Source organism: Tenrec ecaudatus, chromosome 6, assembly GCF_050624435.1.
Source record: "Tenrec ecaudatus isolate mTenEca1 chromosome 6, mTenEca1.hap1, whole genome shotgun sequence".
Classification (NCBI taxonomy): Eukaryota; Metazoa; Chordata; class Mammalia; order Afrosoricida; family Tenrecidae; genus Tenrec; species Tenrec ecaudatus.
This window is the reverse complement of record NC_134535.1, coordinates 121,525,543-121,539,626: the sequence shown is the minus strand read 5'-3', so window position 1 is coordinate 121,539,626 and position 14,084 is coordinate 121,525,543. Positions and strand designations below refer to the sequence as shown.

Below are 14,084 nucleotides of genomic sequence, written 5' to 3'. Positions count from 1 at the left end.
AGCTAAAACCTCCAGCACGATATTAAATAGGAGTGGAGACAAGGGGCATCCTTGTCTGGTTCCCTTTTTCAGTGGGATTGTGTTAGTCTTTTCTTTATTGACTATGACTTTGGCTGTTGGTTTTTCATATATAGCTTGTATTGTCTTGAGGAACTTTCCTTCCATTCCTATTTTCGCTAGTGTCTTAAACAGGAATTGGTGTTGGATGTTGTCGAATGCTTTTTCTGCGTCTATTGATATTATCATGTGATTCTTATACTTTTTCATATCAATGTGACGAATAATACTAATGGTCTTTCCTATGTTGAACCATCCCTGCATCCCTGGTATGAATCCCACTTGGTCATGGTGAATTATTTGTTTTATATACTTTTGTATTCTGTTGGCTAGTATTTTGTTAAGGATTTTTGCATCAATGTTCATTAGGGATATCGGTCTGTAGTTCTCGATTCTTGTGGGATCCTTGCCCGGTTTGGGTATCAGAGTTATACTAGCTTCATAGAAGGAGTTTGGGAGTTTGCCATCTTTTTCTATGTTCTGGAAAAGTTTGTGTAGGATTGGTATTAGTTCTTCCCTGAATGCTTGATAGAATTCTCCAGTGTATCCATCTGGTCCAGGAGATTTTTTTGTTGGTAATCCCTTGATAACCTTTTCTATTTCTTCTATTGTGATGGGTCTGTTGAGATTCTTGATGTCCACCAAGGATAGTCTAGGGAGGGATTGTTTTTCCAGGAATTTGTCCATGTCTTCCAAATTGTTGAATTCACTGGAGTACAATCCTTCATAGTATTGTGTAACTATCCTTTTGATTTCATTAGGGTCTGTTGTAATGACCCCTCTTTCATCCCTTATTCTTGCTATTGAGATTTGTTCCCTCCTTTCTTTGGTTAGGTTTGCCAATGGTCTATCGATCCTGTTTATCTTTTCAAAGAACCAACTTTTAGCGATATTAATTTTTTCCATAGTTTTTTTATTTTCCCTCTCCTGAATCTCAGCCCTGATTTTTATAATTTCTTTTCTTTTGCTATTAGTAGGGTTGTCCTGCTGACTCAGCTCTAGTTTTTGTAAATTTTGTGTCAGCGTATCCGTCATGAGTCTCTCTTCCTTTCTCAGGTGTGCTTGTATTGCTATGAACCTTCCTCTGATGACTGCCTTTGCTGTGTCCCATAAGTTTTGGTACGTCGTGTGCTCATTTTCGTTGGTTTCTAGAAATTTCCTGATTTCGTCTCGGATCTGCACCAGTATGCACTCCTTTTGCAGTAGAGAGTTATTCATCCTCCAATTATTTGCTCTTATTTTCTTTGTCTTCCTTTTGTTGATTTCCAGTCTTATGGCACAGTGGTCAGAGAGAGAGGTCTGTATTATTTCAATGTGCTTAAATTTATGTCGATTTGCCTTATGCCCCAGCATGTGGTCTATCTTTGAATATGTGCCATGGGGACTTGAAAAGAATGTGAAATTTTTTGTATTTGGATGAAAAGCTCTGTAAATATCTATTAGGTCAAATTGTCTAATTGTGGAGTTTAGCTCTCTAGTCTCCTTGTTGAGTTTCTTTCCCTGTGATCTATCTTTCTCAGTGAGTGGTGTGTTGAAGTCACGCACTATAATTGTCGAGTCTGTGATTTCTTTCTTAATCTTTTGGAGTGTTTGGTTCACGTATTGAGCTGGTCTCTCATTCGGGGAATATATGTTTACAATGCTTAGTGGTTCATTGTCTATTATTCCCTTGAGCATTATATAGTGTCCCTCCTTATCTCTTTTTATGGTTTGCACTTTGAGGTCAATTTTATCCGAGATAAGGATTGCAACCCCTGCTTTTTTTGTATTGCTGTTTGCTTGGTAGGTCCTTCTCCAGCCTTTGATTCTCAGCCTATTTTTGTCTGTAGCCTTGAGATGTGTCTCCTGTAGGCAGCAAATTGATGGGTTGTGTTTTCTAAGCCATTCTGCTAGTCTCAGTCTTTTAATGCCTGAGTTCAGGCCATTGATATTCTGGGTTATTATCTCCATGTGCGGACTCTGTGATGCCATTGTATACTTTTTGTGTTGGGAGTTTTCCTACTTTCCTTTCTCATTAGTGTGTGTTTTGTGTGTGTATCATTCTTGACTTCTTTCCATCCTTAAGCCATTGCTATCTTGGGGTCTGTTTTCTCTTTGTTGTGCTCTGGGTGAGGTTGTTCTATGTGCTGGTCTCTTATTTGTGCTTGGTGAGTGTTGTTCTTCTGCCCATACTGAGTCGGCGAGGATCTTTTGTAAGGCTGGGTTTGTTGTAACGTATTTTTTGAGTTTTTCCTTGTCTGGGAAGACTTTTACTTCTCCATCGATCTTGATCGATAATTTGGCTGGGTAGAGTATTCTTGGATTTGCGTTGTTTTCTTTCAATTTTTGGAATATGTTACTCCACTCTCTCCTTTTTTTTCATAGTTTCTGCTGATAGGTCTGAGCATATCCTTATGTGGGAACCTTTATATGTGATTGCTTGCTTTTCCCTAGCTGCTCTCATGATTTTCTCCTTTTCCTCAAAGTTTGAAAGTTTAACTATTATGTGCCTTGGTGATTTCTTCTTGGGGTCCCGTAGTGCTGGTGTTCTTTCAGCCTCCTGGATGGTTGCTTGGTTTTCATTCATTAGGCTGGGGAAGTTTTCCTCCAAGAATTCTCTCACTATTGTTGCAGATGACTTCTTTGTTGTGTCTTCCTCCGGTAGGCCAATTATTCTAATGTTGTTCCGCTTCATAGCATCAGACATAGCTCTTGGGTTTTCTTCGGCTTCTCTGATGCTCTTATTAGATTTTTGTTCACGTTTATTAAAGTCTGCTTGGCTGTCCTCCACGACACTGATGCGGTCTCTGATTCCTCCAATCGATTCTCAAGGAACATGATTCTGCTATTGTTTTTCGTTACCTGCTCCTTAAGCTTCTGTATTTTCCTTTGGTATATGTCTTTTATCTCCTCTATCATTTCATCCTTTTTCTGTAGTGTTTCCCTCATATGCTGCATCGCTCCAAGCACCATTCCGAGAGCTTCTTTGTATGGCATCTCAATGTCTGCTTCTTCTATGTATGTTGTTTTGTTCAGGACATCTTCTTCCTTTGCCTTTTGTTTCTCCTATTTTTTCGTTGAGGTCGTTGGGGGTGATGGCTGTTTGCGTTGAGTTGTTTTTGAGGGACCAGGTGCCATTTTCTAGTCTCTCTCTGGAAGACTTATAGGAATTCTTCTTCGATCTGCCTACAGCTGTTTTGCTATGGGATTAACCTACCACTTTATCTTCCTGTGGCTTCCCTATCAGGGGAGTGCCCCAGATGGCAGATCGACTGCCTGCACCAGTGTTGCAGAGGCTGGGCTGGAGTTCCCGCTATTGGTTTGAATATTGATAAGTGTTGGCTGAGCTGCCTTATGTCCCCAGGTACACAGGCAGGAACTCCCTGGTGAGAAGTCTGAGGAGTATCCCCTGGAGAGCAAGCAGGCCTTACCCTAGCCTTGGGCTATCTATGCAGGTTGGAGCTCACCTAGCTGGGTGTGATCCAGGCACAAATGCCCTAGGGCAATGGGAGTGCCCTGTAAGTCCGCAACAGAGTGTGAGAGAGCAGGGCAGGAACAAGGGGGGTGAGAAAAATCAAAAAGTGAGACTAGACTGTGCAGGGGTACAGGGAAGCGAGGGAAGCAAAAGAAACTATGTAGCTGAGTCCCACTCCCTGCCTGTGGATCTACAAGGGCTTACTCCCTGCCCCAAGCCCCAGCGGTAGTTCGCAGCTGAGCCCCAAGAAGGGTCGCAAGAAAACTGCTGAGCCACCCCCAGAGAAATGGGGGGACAGAGAGCAGAGATGTTAACAGACGCCGCCGTGTAGCTGAAGCTTGATCCCTGCCTATGGAGCTGTGGGGGTTTGGGTTTATTCCCTGCTCAGACCACGCGGCACGGCTGCGGCTGCACCTGTGCCTTGAAAAAGCCCCTGCGCAGCCCTCCAAGGCTGTGTGGGAATATAAAGCAGAGACGCAAACAGAAGCAACAATGTAGAAGAACCCCGATCCCTGCCGGTGGAGCCGCAAGCTTCCTGTTACTGCCCTGAGGCAGATAGGGAAAAACTGTGGCTGTGCTGAGACCAAGCCCTGCTACAGGTTCCAAATGGTCCCGGCTTGGGCAGATCCAGCAACTGGACTAGGGTCGAGCCCCAGTCGGCTTCCACTGAGGTAAGCCAAAAGCCCCCAGCCCCTCAAAACCCCGTGGATCTGTGCCTACTTATCTTTATGATGCACCTCCTGTGATCCAGTGGCGTTGAATTTCACTCTGAGCAACTCTCCTGGGCTGGATTCTGCGGAGTCCCTCTGGTGTGTGTCACTCCGTCGCCATCTTCAATAAATGATTTTTTTTAAAGGTCAAAAAAAATAAGGAGTACTCTAACCATACTTCTGCCAATACAGATCGGTTTGTCCTTTAAGCAGCCCATGACACTTTCAATATTCTTCTCCAGTACCATTCAAAGGCATGGATTCTACTTAGGTCTTCCTTATGCAAGGCCTAATGTTACAAAGCTCATCATCTGACTACTAGGCTATTCTAGTCATTGTGCACTGGATATTCAGAGACGTATTCCATGTAGTGGCCCTGAAAGGGGATTTTGAGCTACTGCTATCATCTCTAGTTTTCCATAGTCTGGGTGCTTAGGATTTGGATACTGGTAACAATCCCCTTTCTAGAAGAAAACTATCAAATTACTGCCACAAGGCAGTGCTTTATGATAACCCCAAATTAACAGGTAATCATATAAGAATAATCAGGACACTTGACTGAGAGATTAGATCAGTGGGGAAAGGGGGCTCATGCCCCTGTTGGAGAGAGCAAATGCACTTCGGTTGTCAATGGACCCAGTGGGACACTATTTGTAAAAGCCCAAAGAGGGGTACATGTCTGGTAATTTGTTCCTAACTGTACAATCAGGAACTAGCTCCTGATCAACCCTTGGTGATCCAGACAATGTAAGATAGACAAATCACATATTAGACTCTGCACTTCTGAGAAGCAAGCAACCTCCATAATTCGAGGTTATTTTAAGGGAAATGTCCATTTTAAAGAATTAAATTAAATTGATTTAAAGCTAGACCCACTATAACACCAGACTGAAGACAGGCGAATTCATCACTTGCTTTGGCGATTGGTGCATAAATATGAATAGTGGCAGTCATTGGATTTCTATGTATTCATATAGACTTTATCTTATCACAGACAGCTTTGTATTTCAAGATAGACCTTGAAGTGTCCTTTTTGACAATGAAGGCAGTGCCATTCCTCTTGATTGTCTCATTTGTGACATTGTAAGTCACATGATTTTGATTCAAAATGGCCAATACCACTTTATTTCCACCCACTTGCATCTAGAATATCAACCTTTATGTGTTCTGTTTCATTTTTAATGACTTCCAACTTTCCTAGATTCACACATCATAAGTTCCAAGTTCCAATTATTACTTGATCTTTGTCACTTTTTTCCCCCTCATTTTCTGTCAAGTCCCTTCAGCAAATGAAGGTCCCAAAAGCTCTACCTTACAGGGTTTATTCCCTCCCTGTCATTATGGCCAACTCTAGTTTGAGAAGCCAGCCCTCCCTTAGTCATATTTTGAGTGTTTGACTTCAGGGGTTCATATTCTAGCACCATGTCTAACAGTATTCTGCTTCTGCTCATTAACTTTTCAGTAATTGACAATGTTTAACTGCTCTCCATATGATTTTCAATGATTACGTACTCTGAAGTGGACAGCAGGTTCCTTCTTCAAAGTGTTTTCTTATTCTGGAAGTCCTGCAAAAAATGAGATGAAATAATATATATGAATTATCTAATGTAAACCTCATTAACCATTCTCTAAATATTCATTCAAGTCACAATAAAAGGATTTTATAAAAAAATAAGGATTTAATTAAAAAAATAAGTTATAAAGAAGCAACGTGAGAAACAACTAATGCCTGCACAGAAAGTGTCCCCTCCTGGTCACAGTCAGCAGCTCTACCTTACTTAATAGGTAAAATGATGAACAGCATTGACTCAATGGGAGTTTTATATTTAGAGGAGCATATCAGATATGATAGTGCTCAATTTGTATACTTGAATTTATGACCCACTCTTATGGAATTATGGAACTTTGTTTTAGTTTCAAATCCACTGGCTGCTCAGTCAAAGAAAGATGAGGTAGTCTGCTTCCAGAAAGATTTGCAGGCTTAGAAGCACTATGTATGAGTCAGAGTAATTTCATAGGCAGTAGGTTTATTATTGAGTTATAAAAATGTATGTATCAGACAAGGCAGAAATGTTGCATTATCCCATCATTCTGACCAACTTTACTTAAAGAAGAGGAATGCTCATTTTAAATGGATTTTCTTCTCAATACTTTTCTTCATCTGACTAACAACTTCATTATCCAATCATTAAATGTATATCTACAAGTCATGTGATTTTATGCCAAGCATTCAAGAAGTAGAAAAAAAGAAATGGCTTGCGGCTCATACATTGTAAGGGAATTAAAGACAATAAATAAATTATATGCATTGTATGTTATATTGTGATAAAAGTTAAGAAAGTGAATGGGAGGAAAAATGGCTACCCCTTAGGACTCACCTGTTCTGAACTCCTGGTGCCAGACCAGAAAATTGGGAGGTAAGGTGAAGGAAATGGGGAGGTGGAGTCCAGAAATTAGAACTACGGTACTAGGTTCTCTCCTGAACCACCATTTTGGGTGTGATTTCTACTCACAAAGCAAACCCAGAACGCTTTAAAGCGCTCTAGCTTTGGCGAGCCCAGGGCGCCAGCGGCACCCTTCTGGGGAGCAGCGATTTCTCCAGGCTGACGCCTTAAAGGAGACAGAACCCCAGACACAGGAGAACCCCATGCCAGAGCTCTTCGCACTTTTGGCTGCCGTCTGCTCACAGCCTGGGGAGTGGGGGTGGGTGGGTAGCCATAATTTAGAGTAGAAGAAAAAGCAGATTTTTTTCTCAGGTAGATCATGGTGTGGGAGAAAACAGGTGGAAAGTCCGGAATCCAGAGAGCGAATTTAGTTCCAATTGGCCAAGAAGGAAACAACCCCTCTGATAAGCTGGATCTCCACCTCTGGGGGTCAGCCTGACAGGCCTCAAATCAGAGCACATCACAGACATAATTATAAAAGGGTGAAATATATATTATTGGTTTAAAACTCTAACCCCAGTCTAGTTTCTCGCCTATAAAGAGCACTTAGGTGGGAGGCCCTTAACATGAACCAGCATAAGAAGAAAACTACCTAAGGAATGCCAGAACTCAGCTACAGATCCTGGCAATTTTTTTAATTTAAAAAAAACCCCACTGTAGGAAGTGTCAGCTTCAAACAGCATGGAGCTGCAGCCTAAAGACTGTGGGAAACAATTTTATTTAATTTGATTCTAGCTGACCAGGTGGACAAAAAAAATAAATAAATAATGTCCTTTAATCTTGTAGGACAGCAGCAGTCTAGATAGGACAATCAGCCCAGCTTCCCTCTAAGTGATTCTATACATAGCTGGGGAGGTCCTGCATGTCCTGGGGCCCTAAACAGGGATGTGGAAACACCGCAGTCACTGCCCCTATTGCAGTGCTACATACAGCACACGGCATGTATACCAGCAAATTCCAGAGCCCAAAGGATGCCTGGCCATGGGTGCCATCTTGCCTTTGAAGTAATCCCACAAAGCATCTGTGGAACCCTACGTCAAACGGGTACATCAGCCTGATACCTTGAGGAAGAGTTGGACCTCCTCCAGCCTCACAGAAAGGTTATCAAGTCTCAGTTTTCTCCTTACCCACTACTTTATTTCTTCTCACTAGCCATTCTGTCTTTCCCAACACAGACAGTCTCAACGAGCTCAGGTTTGTGTTGAAGTTTTTTTTTTCTCTATTTCATCTTTTTTCCCTCTTTTTCCTCTTCTGTCCCACTCTTGTCTATCATATGCGACTACTGGCTTCCAGATTACTCCCCTCCATTTAGGGCAAATCAGCCCAAAGAGCAGGAGGAACTCCAGCTAGCTCTACGTCGGACTGCTGTACACAACACAAGGCAGCTAGGACAAACATCTCCACCGCGCTGTGCTGCTGAGGAAACCTCCAACAGACCTCTAAAGTGATCTCAACTAGGTCACTCCTTTCCAGCAATTGGGTCCCAGAATTAAAAGGGCACACACCGGCCATTGTGGGGCAGAGTCTAAAACCATCTGGCCCCACATTCAAGCATTCAGGGAACAGCTATCCCTTTATTCTTTATTTCCTCCTTCACTCTCACCTCCCTCCTTACCATCACAGACAATCTTTTTCTTTCTGCTCTTCTTTCTTTCCTCTCTCTGTCGTTGTTCTCTTCATTGCTCTCTCTGCTCGTATGATTCCCTCTTCTACCTCTCACTCCGCTCCAGTGCCGCTGCTGATACCCAACCCCTACACTCTTCCTAGGAAAACCCTGTGCTCCCAGTGAGCACCCTGCCCAGTAAGACAGTGCAGCACACAGGACGAGTCAGTGCTACACACAGCACAGCACGGGGTAGGTATTTATCTGTTTTTTAAATTCTCTTTTCATCTCCTTCGTTTTCTCTTCTTTTTTCTTTCTCTGTGTTCTTCCTTCATGTTTTCTTCTTTTCTCCTCTTCTTCTAGCTCTCCTCTAGTTCCTACCACAGCCTCAGTAGATTCAGTTCTCTTTTTTGTTGTTTTCCCTTCTTTCTCTTTCTTTCCTGTTTTCACTTTATTTGCTCTGTGAAATTCAGGTGTGTGCCTGTGAGTGGGGGCAGTTGCTGGCGCTGTTGCTCCAGCCTGTGTCTTACTGTTTCTCTCTTTTTGTTACTTTCATTCTCCTTCCTGTCACAAGACACTGGCAGCGTCCAGGCCACTCCCCTCTGACGAGGGAAACGCCGAAGGCCCAACTGGGGGAGCTCCCACCCACATTTATTGGCTTTACAAGCAGCTGGGTAATCAAAGCCGGTCCTCTTCCACACGCCAAGCATCAGGTGGTTCTCCCCTACACAAAGAAGTGGCAACCCCATCCTAGATCCCAAAGCCCTAAAAGTGACTGGGAGAAACGCCTGACCACCAAAGGTGGGGATCCACTTTACTGCAGGAACATGCACCCATCCTCCAAGGTGATCTCTCTGTCTACAGTAATTACCCTACCAGCTACAGAGCTCTACAACAAGGAAGGTACATCCACACACCCTCATCAGCAATGAGGTTATAGAGGAAATGACCACAGGCAAGCCAAGGTGCTCCAAGAACTGTGAAGCTTACTTAGAGATTGGTCAAGGAAGCAACATCCTCATGGGCCCACAACAACCCAACTAGTGTCACATGAAGGGAATATCCAACACACATTCCAAGTAATGGAATACTGGATGGCTAAGACAAGAGTGAAACCACAGGAAGATATAGCAATAGCCTGAACCCTCCGTACAGCTACTGGCAGGTAGTTCATAGTAATACTCATAGGAATCCCCCAAGAGAGAGACCAGGGCTCTTCGACTCAAGAAGATGTCTCCAGGTGCCTCTAAAACAACATGTACACAGCAACCAGTCCTAACAGATTCAACAAAAAAGCAGGAAAAACAGAAGACAATGCCGGAAGAAGTCAGGAACCTAAAGATGTGCATAGAAGAAGCACATATTGACCTAACAGAAAAAGAAATTCTCATAAAGCTGCTTGAAGACAAAGGATATGAGGGAAGCAATGCAGAATAAAAGATGAAATGATAGAGGAGATAAAGGTAACCCACCAGAGGGAAATACAAGACATAAGGGATTAAATAACAAAATCCAGTGACAAAGTGACAAACCTTGCCAATAGGCTTCAGGAGGCAGAGAAGCACACCATGACCTAGAGGATAACTAATCAGACCTCACCAAACGAGGAAAGCAGTCAAACAAGATAATCAAATTAGCTGAAGAAAACTTGAGAGCCATGTCTGATGCTATGAACAGAAACAATATTGGAATAATTGGACTAACCGAACAAGACACAACAAAGATATCAACGCCGAAAATAGCAAGGGAATTCTTAGAGGAAAACTTCCCCAACTTAATAAATCAAAATCAGGTAACCATTCAAGAGGCTGAAAGAACACCAGCCAGACTGAATCCCAAGGAGTAATGGTGTATTTAAAAGAATCCCAGCCCAGTCCAGATCAAGACCATAAATCCAATATTAGTCCATAAATCCTTTTTCGGACTCACACAGCATGTGTAATGATGTGAAATGCATGAGGATCACGGCAGTGGGTGCAAAGTCTTGTGGATCCAGTGGTGATGGAAGCATCTCCAGGGCTCTCACAGGCCTAGTGTGGCTGCATATGTCTTCAGGGCTTGTCAATTGGAAGTTCAACACAGAGTGCGATTGGGGGGAAGTAGGGTCAAGGGGAGATTGGCCTCTAAAGAACCATTTTATCTTGTCACCCTGCAATCAAACAGCGACCTGATTGACAGGCTAAACTCCATTCCTTCATTCTTCATACCCTCAAGTTGACATGAGAGTATGTAGCTATCACATTGACTGTTTCCAATATTTCAAATATTCAGGTGCTAACTAAAGGGCAGTGATTCAGGTCAACCGAAAGAAAGACTTAGTGAGAGAACGCTAAAAATTCAATCCCTGAAGACCCTAAGGTGCGCAGTTCTACACTGACAGACATAAAGTCACCAGGAGTTGGCCTCAACTGGTTTCTCTACTCATATTTTTGTTGTTTTTTTGAGGCTGCAAAATCATAATGAATTTCCTAATTTCACGCCTGAAACAGATAATTTTCATGATCTCTCTTGTCATTCTGGTTTATTTCTGGCACAGTTATGAATTCGAGTACTATATCAAAGCATGGCGTTTTGACTTTCATTTTCTCCAATGTAAATAGAAAGATAGACATATTTCTCTTTCATATTTCTATTATATCAATTGTTGTCATGTTTACTCTCTGTATTTAAGGTGCTTCCGATTTTTTATTCATCTGAGAGAGATTTGCATTATTATTTTTCCATCTCTCTTCTTTTAGATCATTTATTAAAACTTTAACTATATCCTGAAGTTGTAGAAAGCTCTGTCCCAAGAGATTTCATTTGTTGTAAAAATCATCATTGTTAAAACAAAAGGCTTTTTGATATTTTCTTTGACTCATGAATTATAAGATATGTATTCCTTCAGTTCTAGGCAGCTGAAAAACTGCTGATTATCTTTCTGCTACTGATCACAGTCATAATTCCAATATGGTCTGTGGACATATTTTTAACTCTGTCAATCTTTGAAATTGAGCTTTCAAAGCTTTCTTTATGATGGAAAATAAAGTTCCATTTTCAAAATATTTCAGGTCCTCTGAGAATTACTGAATATACTTTTCTATATATGCCAATGGATCTTGTTAATTTTTCTGTTTTGCAGATATTTTATAACTCTATTTATTTTTTCCTACTATTTTCATGAGGAGATATTTGAACCATGTTGGAGTATCTCCCAATAGTAAATGATTTATATATTTCCACTAGTTGTACTCTTTATTGGTCATGGTTTTTGTTCTCACCACATATATTTTTAAATTTTTACTGTGATTTATGTAAAAGTTCACGGACAAGATCATCAGTTTTACCTTCTCAATCCATGCACATTTTGCTACAAATCATCCATTTAAATCCCGTCAATGTACTTTCTTTTTTTTTTTTTGTGATGAATCACGATGCTTTAATTATGTTCAATTATGTAACAAAGAAAATACATCCTGCATATCAGATATTTATTTACATTAGGATTCATAACAGTAGCAAAAGTATAGGTATGAAGTAGCAACAAAAATAACTTTAAGGTGGGTGGTCACCACAACATGATGAATTTTATTAAAGGGTCATGGCATTAGGAAGGTTGAGAACCACTGATCTACAGTATCAACTCAACTCATAGATGTGAAAATTGAGGCTTAGGGAGGTGAAGCAGTAAGTGAGGTCACTGACATTTGAACTCAAGTTGTTCTGATCCCCAAATGGGGGCTTTTTCCATTCCACCATGGGGCTGTCAAGTTGCCTGGGAGTATCTTGGTCCAAAAAAGGCAGCTCAGCTTTCAGATTTTTCAGTCCCAGTGTCTCTTCATAAAACACGGGAAAAAACTTCTTTCATTTATTAGTCCAGGTAAAAATGATGAGTGCTAAACTGAAAGTTCCAATCAAAATTCCAAAGACGAGCAAAGCACATGCCCCAAGCTTTTTCCGTGAGAAAAAATCTTCTCTGCTGAGCTTAAGATAAAACAGCCCAGGGAATACAAAAATCAAGCAGGTTGCTGTGCTGGCCCCAACCACACCAAATATATTTCTAATGTCAGGAACATATAATGCAAGCAAAACGATGATGATGTTGAGTGCGAGTGTGACCAAGGAATGGCGGATCCATGAGAACGGGAAAGTGGAGAAGAGAATCATCATCAACGCTTTCCGGGCCGGGAAGTGGATGAGAGGGACTGTCAGAAGCACAGCAGAGAGAATGCACAACTTCACAGCCATGACAGCCACGTCATGCGGCAAGTATTTGCTGTAACCCCGCAGTAGTTCTGACTCCACGTTGTCATAAAAAGTCAGGTAGCCAAAGAGGGCAGCTACAAAGTAAATGAGGAAACTTAAAGCGACTGCCACATTGGTTACATTCTGCATCCTTTTCTTGGACGGGCTTTGAAGTTCACAGTAGATGGGCAATACTGAGGTGTGGCAGAGAAATGAAAATGCCATGGTTGGTATGGCGTAAGCACTCTCTTTGGAGAAATGAAAGAGCTTTGGTTTACAGTCATCTGTAGCATTTGAAATCTGGAAATATTCCTCTCTGTAATTTAATGTCAGAGGACAAGGAATGGACCATTTTTTAATGATCACCACAAGCGCAAAGAACACCATAAAGAAAAATGATAAACTACTTGTGTAGCCAAGAAAGCCTATTTGGGGAAGAAGCACAAGAGGAAACACAATGGCCATGCAAATAATTAAGAGTAGTGTCTGTCCATCAAGATACCAAGATCCGCTGTAGTCTCCAGGTAAAAATTCTGAAATAGCTGCAGGAAGTTCAGTTTTAATAATTAGAAGATAAGATGACATAGCTCCAATATTCTGAATTATTATGGTGCCTGCCACCACCACCTTTCCAGGCAATCTAAATGCAAAGAGTCCAAGGTCTTCGTAAGATGTCACAGCTGTGTGAACACACATACTAAGCAGGAGATGGACTGAGTAAGAAGCCAGGAGAGCAACCATCAGCAGCAAGCAACTAAATCCAAGGATGCCAGTATTCGCCATAACAAAAGCTAAGCCAAGGATGCCACTTCCCATGATAGCGTTCATCAAATTAAACACAGAGAAACCAAAGGAAACACCTCGAGGTCCCTGGGCATGGCGTTCGTTGCTTAGCAACGGGCTGGCCTCTTCTGCCTCCGCCTCTTCAGGCTCCTGGGCAGAGACATACCAGCCCCGGTCCACGTTGATGGTCCCCCAGGGCGCCTCCATGTTCGGGGCCGCCGACTGCCGAGCCCGTCTGCGGCCGGGACCCGAGCGCTCCGTCCTCAGCCGCGCCGGGGCGGGGCCCCGTCAATGTACTTTCACTTACCTACTTCTTCCCTGGGTCTCCTGTTCTCCTCTCTTCTCTTACGTCTCCAATTTGTCCTTGCATAAAGGCTGCTTTCTTATTTTAAATAGCTCATTATTCTAGCAAGGGCATGAGTTAGTTCCACACTTGAAGAATGACTAGTTAGTTCCACACATTAAGAATGATTTCTTATGATGAAATCTTTCTCTATCTTATCATAAGCCTGCTCTTTTATGACTTTGGGTTTGCTGCACATTTTTCTTTGTCTTGGTATAGGATTTTCTATGATCCTTATCAAAGCAACTGCTTGTGGTATCAGAACACCATCTAATACTTCTTGTTTCTGGGTTGTAGAGTTTAGGTTTGTGTCATTCATTAGTCTGTTTGACTCATATGTGCCATATATCTTTCAACATTCATTGTTTTTCTTGATACACCTTAGATTGCTGCTCACAGGCTTTTAGAACCGCACTGACCATTTACTAAAGTAGGTGTGAGATGTATTATTAGTGAACGGTGCTAG

The 14,084-nt window shown here is 42.0% G+C and overlaps 1 pseudogene; it reads right to left on the bottom strand.

Annotated features, from left to right (window-relative positions):
- Nucleotides 1-11,675: 11,675 nt before the first annotated feature.
- On the bottom strand, nt 11,676-13,532 carry LOC142450302 (solute carrier family 38 member 6 pseudogene; annotated as a pseudogene).
- Between the last annotated feature and the right edge of the window lie 552 nt (nt 13,533-14,084).